At 36.6% G+C, this 19,494-nt stretch overlaps 1 long non-coding RNA gene across 1 annotated transcript; it reads right to left on the minus strand.

The window, feature by feature from the left end:
* Nucleotides 1-18,119: 18,119 nt before the first annotated feature.
* On the minus strand, nt 18,120-18,730 carry LOC121267386. The gene is made up of 2 exons (XR_005940980.1): nt 18,298-18,730; nt 18,120-18,204 (listed from the first exon to the last, which is right to left on the minus strand). It is a non-coding gene; the product is annotated as an uncharacterized LOC121267386 (long non-coding RNA).
* Nucleotides 18,731-19,494: the final 764 nt, after the last annotated feature.

Raw genomic sequence — 19,494 nt, forward strand, 5'->3', positions numbered from 1 at the left:
CCATCATTCGATCTCTTCGTTCATGCCAGTTCGTGCGACTACATTCTAGTCTTTCCCTAATTTGTGCCGCTGAGGACACAGACATATGCGGGATTTTTCTAATTCATGCCATGTCCTAGTATGGTAGGTACATACAACATCACTAAGAGATCAATCAAGAAAACCAAAAATTTATATAAGAGAAACCAAAGCACAATCAGTCATACACAAAAAATTATCACAAAAACCCAAATCTAAGATACAAATAAATGAGTGTAGTTAGTCCTCATCACATCCTCTCTTTCCCTAGTCGCTTCCATGAAATCTGGATTATTCCAGAGCACTTTCACTAAGGGTATCTTTCGATTCCTCAGCTCTTGCTCCTTCCTATCCATAATCTGCACAGGCCATTCCTCGTAAGATAAGTTAGGTCGAAGTTGAATACTGCTAGGCTCCATCACTATTGGTCGTCTTTCTCTGAAACTTTTCTTTAAAGATGATACATGAAATACATTATACACTCATTGCATTTCGACCAGTAGATCTAGTAGATATGCCACTGCACCAACTCTTTCTACGACTTCATATTATCCTACATAATGGGGACTCAATTTTCCTTTCTTGCCAAATCGTACGACTCCCTTCATAGGTGAGATCTTAACATATACCCAATCACCTACAACGAATTTTAGAGTTCTTCATCTTTTATTGGGGTAACTTTTCTGTCTACTTTGGGCTGCTTTCATCCTTTCTTGGATCAGTGCTACTTGCTTTCACACCTCCTGCAAATATTCAGGCCCTAAAATCCTCCTCCCTTCAACTTTGTCCCAATACAAAGGGGATCTACACTTTCTTCCGTACAGTGTTTCGTAAGGCGCCATCTATATCATGGCTTAAAAGCTATTGTTGTAAGCAAACTCTATCAACGGCAAATGGCTTTCCCAATTGCCACTTAGTTCCAACACACATGCATGCAACATATCTTCTTACGTCTAAATGGTACGTTCAGTCTCTCCTTCTGTCTGCAAATGATATGCACTACTAAACCTCAAATTTGTGCCTAACATCTTTTGCAGACTCTACAAGAATAGTGAAGTGAATCGTGTATCTCGGTCTGATACTATGGACTTAAGTACTTTGTGCGATCGAACGACTTCTTTGACATAAATCTGAGAAAACTTATGAATCTGCATTAGCTATGGGTAGAAAATGTGTGCTCTTCATAAGCCTGTCGATTAAAGCCCAAATTGAATTATTCCTTGAAGATGTTCTCGACAAACCTATCATAAAATCCATCGACACATCCTCCATTTCCACTCTGGGATCGGCAACGGTTGCAATTCTCCAGCTGACCTTTGGTGTTTGGCCTTCACTAGTTGGCAAACTGAGCATTTGGCAACGAATTATGCTACATCCTTCTTGATTCCTTCCCACCAAAAATGACCTTTCAGATCCCTATACATCTTTGTGCTACTGGGATGAGCAGTGTAAGGGGTACAATGTGCTTCCCTTAAGATTTTCTCCTTCAGTTCTGGGATATTAGGAACTATTTTCCTACCCTTGTAACACAACATTCTTTCCTTTCCCATCGTAAAATGATTTGGTCCTTCAGATCTTGAAATCCTTTGTCGAAGCTTTTCCAACTTATCATCCTTGCTCTATCCTTCTATGATCTCCTCCTCGGTTAATGGTACAATCTCCTGTACTACTGTTAACACCACATCTCTTGGCAGTTTTTCGATCAACAGATTCCTCATTCCTGCCAATATCGATGGCATGTTAGCCTGAGTCTTGCGACTAAGGGCATCTGTTACTACATTAGCCTTTCCAGGATGATACTTTATCTCACACTGAAAATCACTTATTGTCTCGAACCACATTCTTTGTCTCATATTCAAATTCTTCTAACTAAACAAGCACTTGAGACTTTTATGATCTGTATATACCTAGCACTTTTCCCCATATAAGTAATGTCTCCAAATCTTCAATACAAACACTATTGCAGCAAATTCCAAGTCGTGCGTAGGATAATTCTACTCATGGTCCTTAAGCTGTCGCGAAGCATAGGCAACTACTCGTCCTTCCTGCATCAAGATGTATCCTAATCCCATCTTAGAGGTATCACTGTATACCACGTAAGACTTGTGAGGTTCAAGCAAAGCCAATACCGGTGCTGTGGTTAACCTCCTTTTTAGTTCTTGAAAACTTCATTCACATTCCTCGCTCCAAATAAATTTGGCATTCTTCCTAGTCAATGCTGTTAATGGACTAGAGAGTTTGGAAAATCCTTCAACGAACCTTCGGTAGTAACTTTCCAAACCAAGGAAACTACATATCACATGGACACTAGTCAGTCTCTGCCATTCAGTCACAACCTCTATCTTAGCTGGATCTACTGCAGCTCCTTCACTAGAAATGACGTGACCAAAAAACTTTACTTCTCAGAGCCAAAATTCGCACTTGCTAAGCTTGGCGTAAAGCTAGTGCTTTTATAAAGTCTCCAATATTATCCTTAAGTGTTCTCTACGCTCCTCGTCACTTCGAGAGTATACCAATATATCATCTATGAATACTACCACGAAACTATCCAAATACTGCCTAAAGATTCGATTCATCAAATTCATAAATGCTGTTGGGGCATTCGTTAATCCAAAAGGCATTACTATGAACTCAAAATGTCCATAACGAGTTTGGAACACAGTCTTAGGTATATCCTAATCCTTGATCTTAAGCTGGTGATAACCCGATCGTCGATCTATCTTCGAAAACACTGACGCTCCTTGTAAATGATCCAATAAGTCATCTATCCTTGGCAGTGGATACTTGTTCTTAATGGTCACCTTATTCAGATCTCGGTAATCGATACACATTCTCAAGGTTCCATCATTCTTCTTCACAAATAGTATTGGCGCTCCCCAAGGAGACGAACTAGGGCGAATAAAACCCTTCTCGAGGAGTTCTTCAATCTGCACCTTTAACTCTTTTAATTCTGGCGGGGCCATTCGATAAGGTGCCTTGTGTATTGGAGCCGTTACTGGCTCTAGCTCAATCACAAACTCCGTTTCTCGGTCCAGGGGTAATCCAAGTAAATCATCAGCAAACACTTCAAGAAAATCTTCTATCACCAGAATCCCCTAAGCTCCTCCATTGGACGAATCATAACTACGAGATAAGCGGCAGCTCCTCTCATCATACTATTCTTAACTCGTCCTACCGTTTCCATTGACAGAATTAACCTAATTACTTCTCCCATGTAACAAATTCTATCCTTCGATGGTAAATAAAAGATTACCTCCCTGCTTCGACAATCTCTCTTAGCGTAGTGCCTTGATAGCCAATCCATTCCTAAAATTGAATTGAACTCCATCAGATGGAAAACGATTAGGTCGATGGTTAAAGTTAAACCCACGACTTCCAATGGACATTTCTTAACTATACGAGTACATCTAACTATCTTCCCGTCCATAATAGCTACTAGGACTCTTCTGGATAAAGGTTCCATATTCAACACACATCTTTGCACATAATCATAAGACATAAAAGATCACAACGCTCCACAGTCAAATAGAGCACATGCCATGTCTTGCATCAATTTAACCTTACCAAAAAGGGTAACTAAGGTTACTCAAAGATTATCTATAAATACAAGCTACCAATTAGAGTAGGGTTGGAAGTATTACCAGTGATTACTCTGGCATCAGTTGCCTCATTAGTTTCCAAATCTACCTCTCCTGGCGTGATAGCGTAAACTTTGGCCTTTAAATGAGTTTTTCCTTTACCTCCTAGTGTCGTTGTTCCTCCAGGCGTATTCTATAGACAATCTCAAATCATATGGCTGGTCTAACCACATCTAAAACATGCTCCTGTGGTGAATTGGCATTCACTGTTATGCCTTCGTCCGCATCTTCGGCATGGTGGTGGAGTAATGGGTATTGCATTCCCGACCACTTTACCCTTTCCTTTATCCATCACATAGGGAACCTTCCTCTTTCTCACATCTTTTCCCTGTGATTAGGGCATTCCTCTCTTCCGGTTCACATGAACTTGAGAAATCAAATCTCTCTATTCCGCTTCTGCAATTGACGCAATGTTTACCAATTCTTGGAAGCTCTCTATCCGCAAACATGCAGCCTGGTTCCGAATTCTCAGTTGCAAACCATCTTGGAACTTCCTAACTTGCATCTTTTCTGTTCCAATCAGATGAGGGGTAAATCTTCCCAATTTCATAAATTGAGCTGTGTACTGTTCTACCATCATATTCCCTTGCATTAACTTTGCAAATTCCAACGCCTTTTGCTACTTGGTCGTATCTGGAAAGAAACGACTATTGAACTTCCTAACTTGCATCTTTTCTGTTCCAATCAGATGAGGGGTAAATCTTCCCAATTTCATAAATTGAGCTGTGTACTGTTCTACCATCATATTCCCTTGCATTAACTTTGCAAATTCCAATGCCTTTTGCTACTTGGTCGTATCTGGAAAGAAACGACTATTGAATTCCTTCTTAAATCGCTCCCAAGTGAGAGTAGCCACATCTCCCGATTCTTGTGCCAATAGCTGTCTCTTCATATCCCACCATATTCCAGCTTCTCCTTGAAGTAAGTGTCCGACATACTGGACTTTTTGCTCTTACATGCACCCACTAATATTGAAGGTCATATCCAAGTCAATAAGCCACTTGTTGGCTCTCAGGGCTCCTTTCGTGCCCATGAAGTTTGGGAATCTATACACCAAGAATCTCTCAAATGGACATCCTCGGTTATCTCCTCTAGGCTGTTCTAGCCTAACATTATGTCGTTGTTCCATCTGGTGTGGCACCACTTCTGTCATTTGGCCGATAGCTTTCGCTATTTCTTGTCCTCCTTCCATTGGAGGGTTTCTAGCCTCCTGATCTCATGATCTTAGATAAACATTTTCACGTCGTCCACGCACCATCGATCATTTTCCTCCTGAAACACATAAAACCAATGCTCATCAGCTTCTTCTCATAGAGGAACTACTTCTTCTCCACTTCACAGTTGTAGTCTAATCTGCATACTTCCCTCCAAGTGTGCTTCTTAAAGATTCAAACCTTGAGCTATAAGATTAAAAACCTATAACTACAAGATTCCAAACCTAATTTCAGGTACCATGTATCCTTAGGACAACTTGTGGGTTTACCCAGAGATGTAATTGCTCTCATACCAACGCTCTATGATGGCCCCAGTCTCTGCTTAGGATTTGACGGTAATTGAAGTATTGGAACATATAACTCAAGGCTACATACCCCTTGTACATGACAAATAAGATGTAATGCACCTATAAATATAACAGTATGTAGTAATTTGCACCAAAAAATTCTTTTACCTACATAGGGCCAATGGTAATGTAATAATCATCCGAATGTAAGCATCCCAAAAGTTCAAATTTCACTCAAGTACTCTCAAAATAGATAATTGTTTCAAAAGACTCCCAAAACACGGGACCATCAAAAACTGATTTCACCAAAAAATCCTTAAGTCATTTCTTTTTCTACTACTATTTTCCATGGTCTCTTTTTCCAAAAAATAAATCTTAGTCCGACTTCCTCCTTTTCTCTAAAAACCTATCCTTGTCCCGATTCTTTAACATCTTCATCTCGTCAATGAACTGCAATGCCTCGGTAATGACTCGATCGACGTTCTCTATCCTATCCAATAAAAAGGGCTCGCCCAAACTAGTACGCGGTGTAACCTTGACTTTTTTATTCATAATAACTTGATGAACAAACACACACCACTTTGGTATTCTTGCATTTTTACCCAACCTTGACTTTTTTTTAATTGAAAAACTCAACACAAAAGAAAGAAAATGCAAATTCCACACATAATATACACTTGGAAGTAAAAATGGTAGAAAAATCAGTGTATATGCTATACTCCAATGTGAAGAGGCATGGATGATGTGGGCATTTGAAAAGAAAAAGCTACATGTGTTTATTGGCTCAAAGTTGGCTACTAGGAGTCTATGATAAAAATGGTTAGCTTAAAAGACTCAAACGTTGATCCTAAGTTGACTTTCGTTATATTCTAAGTATATCTACCATCTTACCACAAACCATGTAATGATATTCTCAAAAGAAGCGCCCAATTCAACATATCAACGAACACTTTTTACAATTTACTGCATTTGTAGGCTTTCAATCCTCTCCAAGACTCACATGAATACTTAAGCAAAAGAGTTTCTCTAGTTATATGTGTCAAACCACCATCTTACCACAAAGCTTGGATGAGTACATTAGGGGTTCTGTGATTGCTTCAGGAAAAAAAAATGATTATGGTGGGTTTGGTGAATTCACGAAGATGACTATAAATGAGAATGAGTACACATGTGAAAATGATGCACGTGTGATGCAAATTAAAAAAAATTGACACATGAAAATATGCCACAGAGTTCCAACAAGTATTTTAAATACTGAATTTGCACTACCACCCCCAACTTAAATGAAACATTATCCTCAATGTTTAAGAATCAAATTTGAATGGGAAGTAACTAAAAAGGGTAGAATACACCTGATGAGTGACGTGGCTAGCTCGCTAAGTACCAAAGATGGTAACCTGAAATGATAAAATGAAACTAACATGCAAATAAAAACAAACAAAAATAAAACAAAACAAACAAAACAAATAAAACAAATAAAGAAAGCATACATTCGTGGTGTGGTTAAGGTTGATAGACCGGATCCACAAGTGGAATGTCTTCCACTTCTGAAACTTGCCTATTAATTAATACTTTAAGGCGTTGATCATTTACTTTAAAGATCCGACCATCTATAGGATCCTCTATTTATACCGCCCCATTTGCAAAAACATTCTTCATTACAAAAGGGTCGATCCACCTAGATCGAAGTTTTCCTGGATGCTTGTGAAATCTAGAATCATATAAGTATTCTAGATCATTAGGCTTAAACGTATTCCTAACAATATTTTTATCATAAAACACTTTCATTTTAGCCTTATAGATTTTAGAATTCTCATAAGCATCATTTCTCAACTCCTCCAACTCGGTCAACTAAAATTTTCTCAGCTTACCAGCATTCAATTTTGAAGAAATACTAATAGAAAAAGTGTCACCTCAGCCAAGAAATGCATGCTTAAGACCTGAGGACAGTGGCTTCAATTCCAATTTGGGACTATCCACACTTAAAGAAATCTGCTTTTCACTTTTCTTAGACAGCTCCTCAAATTTTTGTTGCCAAATATGTGGGTCATAATCATGCAGTTCATAAAAAATAGCACATACATTAACAACATCAAATGAATCATTCATAGTATCAAACTTAGAATTAACAAGAAAATATTCAAGGGAATCAGAATCATGAGTTGTGTGAACTCCCTTGTCTATGAGTGTGTCAATCATGTACGTTTGGTGGCACTCGTCATCCTCTATTGGCCATTTTTCAATATAGAAAATATTCACCACAAGTGTCATATTCCCAAAAGAGAGCTTCATTAGATCATTATTGCAATTAATAAGAGCATTAGCAGTAGCAAGGAAATGTCTACCTAAAATTAAGGGAATTTTAGAATTAGAGTCAACAACAGATCTAGTATCAAGAATTAAGAAATCAACAGGGCAGTAAAACTTGTCAATTTGGATCAAAACATCATCAATTATTCCTCTCGGTTTCTTAGCTGAACGGTCAGCCAATTGAAGCACAACAAAAATGGTCTTAATTTCACCCAAACCAAACTGTAAATAAATGGAATAAGGTATCAAATTTACACTAGCTCCTAAATCTAGCAAAGTTTACCCAAACTCATAATTTTCAATGCTCCATGCAATGGTTGGACAATCAGCATCCTTGTACTTGGGAGGAATCTGCTGCTCAATTAGAGCACTAACTTGCTCTGTCAAGAACGCTTTCTTCTTCACATGGTGCTTTCTTTTAACTGTACACAAATCCTTGAGAACTTTTGCACAAGTAGGAACTTGTTTAATCACATGCAAAAGAGGAAAATTGATTTTTACCTAGCTTAGATTCTCTATGATTTCATTGTTAGGATTTAACATGACTCTTTGTCACCTCAGGTTCTTTGAGCAGCTCGGGATCACTACTATCTCGATCCTTTTCCACATCCTCTAATTTGTTCGTTGTTGGGATGTGTAATGACTTACCACTTCGTGTCACAATGACATTCACTTCCTTCAAATTCTCTTGTGTCATGTGTTGACCATAGGGTGCAGACTGAGTTTTAGAAGGGAACTTACCTCGCTCATTCACACTTGAGGAGCTCATCAATTTGGACACTTGGCTCTTTATCTCCTTGTTTTCTTCAACAACCTGCATAATCAAAGATTCAAACTTTTGGTTAGTCTTCCCTGTGCCTCAATAAAAACATGCAAAGTGTCTTCTAAAGGACTCCTAGAAGATGAAGGTGCATGATATGGTGTAGGATATGATCTTGGGGGTTGTGCAGACGGCTAGTTTTTAGACTTCCAGCTAAAATTGGGGTGATTGTGCCACCCCGAATTATAGATATCAGAGAAAGGTGTAAAAGGTTTCTTGTACATACCTAAGGCATTACATTATTCCTCATGCATCCCTCTCATCTTAGCAAAGGTGGGACACTCTTGGGCGAGGTGATCTATCCCGCCACACAAGACTCTGCATGATTAGCCACGTATGTTGGTGTTAAGTCCTTAGTCTTTAACACATCTAGCTCCCTAATGAGCATCTCAACCTTAGCCTTTAAGTTATCATCTTCCCTAAAATGGTAAATTCTACCACCATTTGGGTTTCCTGTAGGTTGTGACCTATTTGTGCTCTCAATAGCACTAGGTCCAGTCCAAGTGTCAGCTTTTTTAGCAAGCTCATTGAGGTATTCTATGGCCACATCAGGATCTTTCTGTAAGAACTCACCATTAGACATCATCTCCACAAATTGACGCTCTCTAGGTGTAAGTCCCTTATAAAAATAGCTCACTAAGCACCAATTCTCATACCCATGTTGATGACACATACTCAACAACTCCTTAAATCTCTTCCAAGACTGATACAAAGTCTCACTGTCATTTTGTGCAAAGGTAGAGATTTGCCTTTTTAAAACGTTGGTTTTATGTTGGGGAAATTATTTATTATAGAAGACTTGAGTCATCTCATTTCATGACCCAATAGATCGTGGTCTCAGCAAGTATAGCCAACTCTTAGCTCTACCCTTCAAAGAGAAAGAAAAGAACTTAAGTCTCACAACGTCATCAGTTACATTTTGACTATGAAAAGTCGCAACTATTTCCTCAGACTCCCTAATGTGCACATATAGATTTTCATTTTCCAAGTCATAAAAAATAGGGAGTAACTGCATCATCCCTATTTTAAAATCCAATTGACAAGTATTAACTGGAAACATGATGCATGATGGTGTAGTTGTGCGTGTAGGATGGTGGTAATCCTAAAGAGTTATAGTGGGTTGATCTTCATGTTCACTCATTTCTTCGGGACTAGATGGATTGTCAAATAAAGAATTTAAAAAGTTTGATTTTGACTCTAGCACAGGTCTACAAGCAAATCTACCCAAGGTGTCTTTATATCTGTGCATGCAAGGTAATAAAATACTAAAAAAATAAATATAGTATAGAAGGAAAGGAAAAAAAATAATGCAATAAGCTAAAAGAAGGAACGAAGTTACCACCTTTAATAATTGCAGAAAAGAAAAACTATCTAGCAATTCTTTTACCTTCTCCCCTACAACGATGTCAAAATTTGGTTACACTCAAACTAGTACGCGGTGTTATAGTATAGTTCAGGGTGTCGTTTCACAAGAAGTCGGAAGAAAGACAAAAAGAAGCAAACTTAAAAGAAAAGAGCAAATTATAATATGACAAGAATCTAAAAGTTCTACCTAAAGCACGTAATTAAAATGAGATTAAGGCACGAATAAGAAGACAAATAAAGCTTTCGGCTTCGATCAACCGGATTCAATACTATGACTTTTTCAATCCAAACGATATACACAATTAAGAATTATAGCACAAAATTCCTAATTGGAAGATATGACATTATATTCATCTACTTTCTAAAATTTAATTCTAGAATCTATTCTCCATTTACAAACTACGGTTTTCATATATAAAAATAAATATTAGATCTAAAAATGACCCTATGTTCATAAAAAATAGTGTAGCAGAAGATCACATCAATAGTATGAAAAGCTTGTTTAAGTCACAACCATATATTCATAATCCTATAGCTCAACAAAATCAAATCATAGCAAAATTTAATATAATTGTCTCAAACTTATAACATCCAAAACAAATGGAGAATTAAATCCTAGAATCTTAAACAATAAAGCTTAACATATGAATTGAAATAAAGTCAAATTATTTTCACCAATCAATTTTTATCCTAGGCTTTACTCAAGATTTAGTTCTCCATAGAAGAATTAAATAATAAAAATGTAATTTTTCTCTTATCTAGATCTGTGCCTCGTCCTCTAAAAAAAATACTCCCAATTTCATGCTAATAAAATGCATATATAAGGTAGGAAAGAAACGCTAATGTCTTTCATATTCCGACATACAAAATCGCCTAAATTTTAGAACTCATATTGGCAACCACATATGCGCTTTAGGAGTTCGAATTTAGAAATCCTTATTAGAGACAACTTTGTATCCCTTTAAGATAAATTTCCAATACATCAATAATCGCATCAATTTGATATTTGAGCGGAAAGTTAATAATCAAAATATAAAGTATAGACAGGCTGTCTTCTAGCGAATTTCGGACTGACTATTTCTCTTGATCCGAATTACTCTCAAACCACATCATTATCTTTATTTGAAGAGTCCTACACTCCTTGAAAGCTCTTAGGTTGTTCCAACGTCTTGCCCACTTGAAAGTCCTTTGAATTTGACTGGGTTTGGACTTGCTCTTTTATAGACTCTGAAACTAAAGATAAAAATCTGCTTAGGAGTATCCCAAAGTGAATAGAAACTCAATTCAAGAATACATATTAAATCCTATGATTTCTATTTACATTGTAGCATTTTAGTCCAATAATATGGTATTTAGAGTGCACTTTCGTACACTCATCAACACCTCCTCAATGGTCAGGGGTACCATCCTCTTGCGTTTCACCATGGTCGTCTAAACTTGTAACAACTACTACCATTTCCGAGGGAGGGGGGGAATGGTAGTGGAAATTATTACAGTGAGATTTTGAGAAATCTTAACAAGTAAACAATCAACATACAACAGATATCACAAGCATATAAAAGTAAACTACAAATGAATGCATGGACATGTACTTTGATGTAAAACTTTGACATATGCAACATAGACTTTTTCATAAAAACATATTTTCATCTTTTTAGACTCTTAACACATATTCATATAATTTGAGCTCGAGTCCATGTTCTTGTCATAACATATCATGCCATTCTTATCATTTCATAACATATTATATTGCGATCATATCACGTTCTTTCGTGTCATTTCATATCATCTCATAGCATATCATGGCATAACATAACATATCATGACATATCATAACATATCATGGCATATCGTATTGTATCATGACATGGAGCTCAAATGCCTTATTCATTTCATAATTCACATGGTTGGATACCTCATGGCTCCCCTAAGTACTGCTTGTTACCCGCTAGTTACCATATCAACCAAAGATCCACTTGATCAAAGTGATTATGTCATAACATAAACATATCATGGGCTTCCAAACCCGAATTTCATCCTAGTTGGCCGAAATCCATATGGGCTTTTGTGGGCTTTTTCCTCTTCTTTCTCTTGTGGGCTCTTTAAGCCTAGAACTCTAAGGTCCAAAATAGAACATACCTCAAGGCATTCCTCTAACACCTAGCACTTATCCAATAACTAAATAGTATCCAAGTAAAAATATGAATGGGGACTTGGCAAAGTCTGGGTTGTCACAGAAAGTTTGTATTAGTTTTCTTTGATGACATACTTGTACACAATAGGAATTATTTTGAGCATTTTAAATACTTAAGAGTGGTTCTAGATACTTTGAGGCAGCATTAAATTTGCAAATTTGTCTAAATGCAAGTGTGTGGTTGTAGAAGTGGAGTCTCTGGGGCATTTAATATTGGGTGCAGGAGTGAAGGCATATACCTCTAGGATAGTATCCACTCGATTGGCCCATTCCCACTTAAAATCCTTGAGGGGGTTCCTAGGCCTCACTAGATATTAGAAGAAATCCATCAAGGGTTACGAGTCAATTGCAGCTCCTTCGACATCACTCTTGAAGAAGAATTCATTTGAATGGTCTAACTTAACTCAAACAGCTTTTGAAGAATTGAAAAAGGTTGTGATAAAACCACCAGTGTAGAGATTACCAGGCTTTTCAAAGTCATTTACAGTGGAGTGTGACGCCAATGGAAATGGGCTTGGAGTTGTTCTAATGCAAGAGGGGTAACGCATTGTATATTTCAGTAAAGCACTGAAGGGCAGGAGTTTGGTTTTGTCCACTTATGAGAATGAGCTTTTGGCTCTAGTCACTACTATGTAGAAATGACGCCCTTACTTGTTGGTGCAATCATTTAAGTTGAAGACAGATCAGATTAACAAGCACTCAAATTCCTCTTAAAACAAAAAGTAGGCACTGAGTCCTAGTAGAAATGGATCACAAAGTTGCTAGGCTATGACTTTACCATCAATTATAAAAAGGGCAAAGAGAATAAGGTGGCAGATGGACTTTCCAAAAGAGGAGAAGATGAGGAGGCCACTTTAGCATCAATCTCTTTCCCCACTCCTTTGTGGATAGAGAAATTGAAGGCTAGCTATTCAATTTCAAAGGAATTTGTTGACATATGTACCAGAGTGCAAAAAGGGGAAACAGTTGACAAGAATTATACAAAGCAATAAGGTTTGTTACTAAGAAAAGGGAAGCTGGTTATAGTTTCTTCTTCTCCCTTCAAGGAAAGAATATTGCAATTATTCACAACAGCCCTCAAGCTAACCATGTAGGGTATCGCAAAACCTTGCATAAGGCTAGAGTAGATTTATATTGGAAAGGAATTTATGCATATATTAGAAAATTTGTGAGAGAATGTGATGCTTGTCAAGCTGCCAAGTATGAGACTCTTCACCCTGCTGGTTTATTGCAGCCTTTGCCTATTCCACTAAAACTATGGACTGATATCTCAATGGATTTTATTGTGAGTTTGCATCAATCACATGACTCTTCTATGATTTTTTTCTATCATTGATAGGCTAACCAAATATTTTCATTTTTTCTCATTGTCACGCCCCTATAGAGCTTTGAAGGTGGCCCAAGTATTCTTTGCTAGAGTCTTCAAATTGCTTGGAATTATTAAAACAATTGTGTTTGACAATGATCCTGTTTTTACTAGTTATTTTTAGAAAGAACTTTTCAGCCTCCAAGGTACTACTTTGGCCTTCAGTTCTGCATAACATACATAGACTGATGGTCAAATAGAAACCCTTAATAAATGTGTTGAAGGGTATCTCAGATGCTATATTAGAACCAGACCTAAGGATTGGAGTAAATGGTTGACCATTAGTGAATGGTGTTATAATACAATTGTACACTCTTCTACTAGATTAACCTCTCTTGAATCACTGTATGGTTATCCATCTCCTAAATTGTTGTCATATGTCCATGGAACTACTGCTAATGATGTTGTTGATCAGTAGTTGAACACCTGAGAATAAGTTATGGAATTGTCGAGAGAAAATTTGCGGAAGGCACAACACAGAATGAAGTTTTTTGTTTTCTTGAGTCTATAACCCTATAGACAAAAGATTATAGTTATGAGGCATAATCTGTAATTGGTGCCTAGATACTATGGGTCATTCTAGATCATTGCTAAGGTGGGAGAAGTAGCTTATAAACTAAATCTATCAACTTCCTCTAGGATACATCCTGTGTTTCATGTATCTTATCTCAAGAGGGAAGATCATGAAGTAAGTGTACAACCAGAGCCTAAAACTTATAAGTTGGATCAGCAAATAACACGTTTACCATCATTACCTCTAGTTGATCACGAGGGAAGTGTACAACCAAAGCCTGAAGCTATCCTAGACAGGCACATGAAGAAGTTGGGAAACCAAGATGTAACTGAGGTTTTGATAAATTGGAGTGGAACATTGCCAAAAGATAGCACTTGGGAGTGATTGTGGAAGCCTAGGGACCTTTATCCACACCTTGGGGGCAAAGTCTTGTGAGAGGAAGGAGTAGTAGCCTTATGGTCGAGGCTTTTGAAGGAAGGGAGAATGTTAGATGTATAATGTGAATTGAAACAAGAAGTGGAGAAAATCGTGATTGAAGAGGGAAGAAATAAGAAGAGTTCAAAACAATATGTTGGCTTTTAATAAAACGGGGTGCTTAATGCAATTGATAGGCTGGATTTTGGGAGTTAATCAAACAGGGAGTTTTTGTAATAAGTCATGCGTTTTGTTCCTTGTTTGTAATAAGTCATACAGTGTGTTTTGTTCTTACCGTTGTGTATAAGTAGTGGAAAGGAAGGAATAAACTGTATCTGGAAGAACTTGCTTGTTGTAATTATTGGAGGTGGGATTTTTTTCTCGAAATAAAATCCATCATTGTGTTTCTTGGTTCCATTCTTGTTCTTTACTTCGTTCTTGATTTTCTTGCAACCCAGAATCTCCTACCATTTGGATACATAGAATATGTAGATACAAACTCTACTATCTACACATAATTAAAGTAATTAGGTAATTTTTTTTAAGATACTTAACTTGCATATTAGCATGAAGAATCTATGGATACTAAAATTAATTAATATTTATTAACTATATATAAAAAATTAAAAGTTTAATGTAGGCCAATAGGAATACTAAATTAGTAACTATTAAGTATATTTTAGTGAGTTAGTTACATAATTCACATCAGAGAGCTCACTTAATTTTAATTTTACTATTTTAATTAGTTTTTTGTATTAGTTTTTCTATATATATACTATATATATATATATAAGAGGAAAAAAATGTTCATGTACCGAATCGGACTGATTGGACCAATTAGCTAATAGTTCGGTCCAGTCTATAGGGGTAATCGGTATGGTTCGATCCAACAAAAATGATGGACAACAATGACCCTCTTGGACCGGACCGGACCGATGACATCCCTACTCTCTCTCTCTCTCTCTCTCTCTGTGTCCCTCTCCCTCCCTCCCCCCGAAAGCATAGACTTAAAGGGTGTACAAGCTCGAATGGATATTGCGTTATGGGCTATGAACTTCATTTAAATCGGCCATTGGTTGGACTTATGTTTTATGCGTTTAATGAAGAATATCAATTTATGAGAATTCAGGCCGACAAAAGGTTAGACTATGGTAGGGTTTCAAGGATTTAGGCTTTAGAAAAATATAGATTATTTTAGTATTTTAGGTCTTAATTTTAATGTACATAATTAATTAGAAATTTACGAAAATCGCTTGCCTATTTTACAGAAAATCAGTTTTGCTCTAGAAATATTGGATTAGCGCTAGGAGATAAGTAGTTTGATCATAAAACTAAGATTAGCAAATGTTAGCTAGTTAGATATATTATTATTAAAGACAGTTATTTGGAAGTCAATATAATATACTACGCATGTCATGATATTTGCAAACTTGTCATTCATCATAATTCATGATCAGGTTTAATTCTACATTTTATAGTTATTTATGTATTATGTATATCATACATCTCACCTTACATAAGATACGTAAACTTTCATAAGACAAGTATAAGATACAGATTAGGATTAATCAGATGGCCATTCAAATGAATGGTACCAATGCAATCACGGTGGATGTGCAAGCCACAAACTCAAGCATATTCCACTCAGTATATTACTATCAAATCAGATCAACGATTCCCCTTGTGGCCACAGGATGTGAGACCGGTGCATAACTTCGCACACAAGGTTAAGTGTGTTGACCAATTAGATAATCAAGATCAGTCAATCAGATAATTCAAGACATGTAGTGAACGTCATAAGCATATATATGAACAATCATGATTTTTAATTCTTAGCATGAAATGTTTTGTGAAAAACCATATGTTTAGTATGTTTACATTGTGATGGTTTTCTTACAGAGTTTTTGACTCATTTTAGCTTGTTTTATGTTTTCAAACCACCTAGGTCAGAACATTTATGAAGGTAAAGCTGCAGAACGAGACTTGTTGCAGAGAGGAGAGGTAAAGGCCTAGATCATACACAAAGCTTTTAAGTTATATTACAAAATTTTAAGAAATTCTAATAAATGCTTTCGCATATTCTCTTTTATGATTTCAGTATTTTGAACGATTTTATTTATTATAAGGAATTGTTGTACCTAGTGTTAAGAATAAGAAAATATTGAAGTCAAGGTTAGTAGTAGTACATCGGCACCTAGAATTTCATAAAAATGACATCATTTTTAACCTTGGGGAGCAGGGTCTTATAGGATAGGAGACTATACCTCATCCAAAGATGTATTGAGAGGACATTTTAAGACAAATAAATAAGGGCAATCACAATGTATTTATTTAAAATAAAGAAAGACGTATTGGAAGTAAATATCATTACAATTTACACTTTGAATGATGACTACCCTTTGTGTACATGCTATAGTTAGAAAAATAAACAAACAAATGATAAGCCCAATTTAAAGCTTTGTTTCTAGAATTCTGATTGTTGATGTAATTTCCAGCGTTATCTGCAACGCACTTAACCAACCTAAAACCAAAATAGGAACCACGGGAAACCCAGTAGGTGATGCCTCTGATGGTTAAGTCGAAGAGGATTTAGCTTCTCTAAGTGGATAATTAATAGAAATAATTTCTATATAATACTTGGTAGGTTATTATAGGGCTTGATGTGTTCTATTATGGCATGACCCCTTCGAGGCACGCTTTTTGGTTCTCAATATGGTATGTTACCTTCATGAGCATGATTCTACCTTGATAGCATCCTTCTAGCATGAGTATCTCACTCGGATTTATCTCGTAGATCCTGATCTTAGAGGGATACGGCTGGTTAAGTTTCCATGCTAAGCATAATGTCTTCTTGCGTTTTGTCTCTTGGCCTAAACAGTGCATTTTGTGTATTTTTATCCTTTAGTCACCTTTGTCATGTGAGTTCCTTGTGGCTTCACCATTGTCTACCAGCTAGCCTTTCCTAGCTGATGATAAATATATGTGCCTAGCAGGTCCAAAATAGAATTTTTGGATAGGACTGATTACAACTATAGATCGAACCGAATCGTTATCTATCGGTCCATGTGCTAGATTCTACTTTTCATCACAATGGTAGCACAAACCCTTCCTCCTTTTCTCATCCAATTGGGAAGAAAAATCTCTTTTAACTATGATAGTTGTTTTCTGTACCCTTTTTTCTATTCCTTCATTCTTCCATGATCTCCTAGATGCAAACAAGTACTCCTCTTTAACTTTTGCCAAGCCAAAGGATGCATTGAGGTTAATAGGATTGAGCATTCGCACTGGAATGCAAAACTCATCCCTCAACCCACTTGAAAAACAACTCAACTTGTGCCTTTCAGACAAGCCCTTCAATCTATTAGACAAGGCTTCAAATTAAGCCTTGTAAAGAGCAACAGATGTTGTCTGTTTGAGTTGAGTCAAAGACTCTATAGGGTCATCATAAGCTATGGGACCAAATCTCACTTGCAAGGCCTTCACAAAATAATCCCATACAGTAAAAATCCTGCAATTTATGGCATCTTGGTACCACAACAGTGCCTCACCCCCCATGTGATACGATGACATCAAAAGCCTATGATTCAAGGGTGTTTGATGAAACGCAAAGTACTGGGTGGCTTTAAAACTCCACCCAACATAGTTGTTACCAAAAAAAATGAGGAAATTCTAACCTCACTTCACGAGGCAAAATTATCCTCAGGAGGAGATATTTGACAATTCTCAACAAGAGACTTAATCATATAAGTAAGCATCTCTAACCTGTCAGTAATGCCATGAATGGCATGATGATGATCATCCAATTGCCTTTGTAAGGCCTCCTACTGCTTCTGTGAACCTTATTGATGCATCTTTAGAGCTACTGCTCAAGTACCTTCCACCATGAGAGGATTTGCCTTTCTAATACCAATTGTAATAGATTTATTTCAAGATCCACATAAGAACTCAACCTAGAACACAGAATCAAGAAACAAGAAAATGAACCAAGAATCCCTTGCATTAATTCTTGGAAAAGGTTTTTGAGGAATCTTTAACCTCCAACACGAAGTCAATCTTCAACAATTCTGAATAGAAAACAAGTATCATAAGTTCAATCCTTTTATGCAAGACTTTACAAGGAAGTAAAAACGACATCGTAATGAAAGTGAGAATGCAACCATCGAGCCTTCTATTTCCATTCCCTCCATCTTCAAGACGCACTGTTTCACTAAAAACCAATACGCATTGCATTGAACTACCGCTTCTGTTTAATACCGTTGCTCATATAAAACACATAGCTTCATTAAATCAAACACTGCATTTTATCGCTTCAATCTGGTAATATCGTTGGCTACGCATTAGACTTCCCTCAACTCCTTTACTTCAACATCTCTTCTCAATTCCTCTTACACCGTAGCTTTCAGGAACTAACTAGCAGCGTGGTTGGTTCTTTAGGGTTTGATTTGGAATGGTGGGGGATTGCAACTTGGCAACATGAAAGGCTAGACGACAGCTTGTTGTATGTGTGGGCTTGGGTAGATCCCATTGGTTGTGCTTCACGGTTGGGGAGGGGCGTGAAGGAGGACAAGATGGGCCACTGGTTTGCTGGATGAAAAGAATGTGTGAGCAACAACCCTAGGGACTTGAGGAAGAAGATGATTTGCATGCATGGATCTAAATATATAGGAATATATAGAAGGTAGTTGGGTTTAAAAATTGGGTAATGATACCCTTACACTTCTTTTACTACTGCTTTACTACCCAACTATTTTTTTCCTTTTGCTCCTTGAATCTGGATTAAAAATCCCAGAACATGACATTTTGGCATAATCTAGAAGAAAATAAATTCAATCAGCCAACCTAATCATGTGATTTAACTAAAAATAAATTCAATTTTATAAAAACTGACATTCTTTTGCTCTTTGAGTTTCAAAAACACTATCGGAAAGAAAGAGACCCATTTTCATAGGACTTAAGTGTGATATACATTTTGTAAATTATAAAGAGAATATCAAACTTATAATTTTTTATAATTTTACATTAAAATAGAATTGAATTTATTGTTAATTAAATTACATGATTATATTGGTTGATTGAAATTATTTTCTTCTAGATTATGCTAGAAAGTCATATTCTATAATTTTTAATCTAGATTTAAAGAGCAAAAGGAAAAATAAATAGCTTGGTAGTAAAGCAATAGTAAATGAAGTGTAAGGGTATCATTACCTTTAAAAGTTTTAATATGAAGAAAATTATAGAATTGTAACCCTAGTATTATTGAAATTGAACACGTTCATGGGCTTGGAGTTCATAAATAAATCCGGCCTTAGTTCTCATGGGTTTGGATCCATTTAGTCCATAATTATTAATTGGAT

Source organism: Juglans microcarpa x Juglans regia, chromosome 5S, assembly GCF_004785595.1.
Source record: "Juglans microcarpa x Juglans regia isolate MS1-56 chromosome 5S, Jm3101_v1.0, whole genome shotgun sequence".
In the NCBI taxonomy this organism is placed as follows: domain Eukaryota; kingdom Viridiplantae; phylum Streptophyta; class Magnoliopsida; order Fagales; family Juglandaceae; genus Juglans; species Juglans microcarpa x Juglans regia.